This window comes from Oxyura jamaicensis (genome assembly GCF_011077185.1).
Source record: "Oxyura jamaicensis isolate SHBP4307 breed ruddy duck chromosome 30 unlocalized genomic scaffold, BPBGC_Ojam_1.0 oxy30_random_OJ68693, whole genome shotgun sequence".
NCBI lineage: Eukaryota > Metazoa > Chordata > Aves > Anseriformes > Anatidae > Oxyura > Oxyura jamaicensis.
This window is the reverse complement of record NW_023304913.1, coordinates 1,215-2,048: the sequence shown is the minus strand read 5'-3', so window position 1 is coordinate 2,048 and position 834 is coordinate 1,215. Positions and strand designations below refer to the sequence as shown.

The 834-nt window shown below is 69.7% G+C and overlaps 1 long non-coding RNA gene across 1 annotated transcript in view; it reads right to left on the bottom strand.

The window, feature by feature from the left end:
• Positions 1–6: 6 nt before the first annotated feature.
• LOC118158529 overlaps positions 7–834 on the bottom strand; it is a 1,158-nt gene continuing 330 nt past the window's right edge. The window contains exons 2-3 of the long non-coding RNA XR_004746843.1: positions 743–820; positions 7–144 (exon numbers count right to left, since the gene is read on the bottom strand). This is a non-coding gene — a long non-coding RNA (uncharacterized LOC118158529). The remainder of the gene's footprint in view (positions 145–742; positions 821–834) is intronic.

Below are 834 nucleotides of genomic sequence, written 5' to 3'. Positions count from 1 at the left end.
GCCGACGTAGAAGAAGAACTGGAGCAGGGTGAACACCGGCACCCCCAGGTCCAGCTCGTGCCCCGCGTAGCCCTGGGCCGGGTCCAGGAACTGCCGCCCGATCAGGCAGGTGACGAAGAAGGTGTACACCGCGATGGTCACCACCTGCGGGGACGGCCACCCGCCGGCGGTCACCCCGGGTCACCCCCGCTCCCCTCCCGGACCCCCCCACCCTGCCCCTGTACCGCCACGGCTGGCCGTGACCCCTGGGGGCTGGTGGCCCGGTGTCCCCGTGTCCTGCGGTGTCCCCTCGTGTCCCCCCCATGTCCTACAGTGTCCCCTCGTGTCCCCCCGTGTCCTGTAGTGTCCCCCCGTGTCCTGCAGTGTCCCCCCGTGTCCTGCAGTGTCCCCCAGTGTCCTGCGGTGTCCCCCCATGTCCTGTAGTGTCCCCTTGTGTCCCCCCCATGTCCTGCGGTGTCCCCTCGTGTCCCCCAGTGTCCTGCGGTGTCCCCTTGTGTCCCCCCCATGTCCTGCGGTGTCCCCTCGTGTCCCCCAGTGTCCTGCGGTGTCCCCTTGTGTCCCCCCCATGACCTGCGGTGTCCCCTCGTGTCCCCCAGTGTCCTGCGGTGTCCCCTCGTGTCCCCCCATGTTCCTCCATTCCCATCCGTGTCCATCCCTGGTGTCCCCATGTGCCCCCCCCATGTCCCTCCATCCCTGTCCGTGTCCCCCCATCCCGGTGTCCCCCCGTGTCCCCCCCGCCCACCTGGGTGTAGACCAGGGGGACGCTGATCCAGTCGTAGTGGAAGAGGAGGCTGCAGTTGGCCCTGAAGCGGTTCAGCTCCTGCCGGGGGGGGG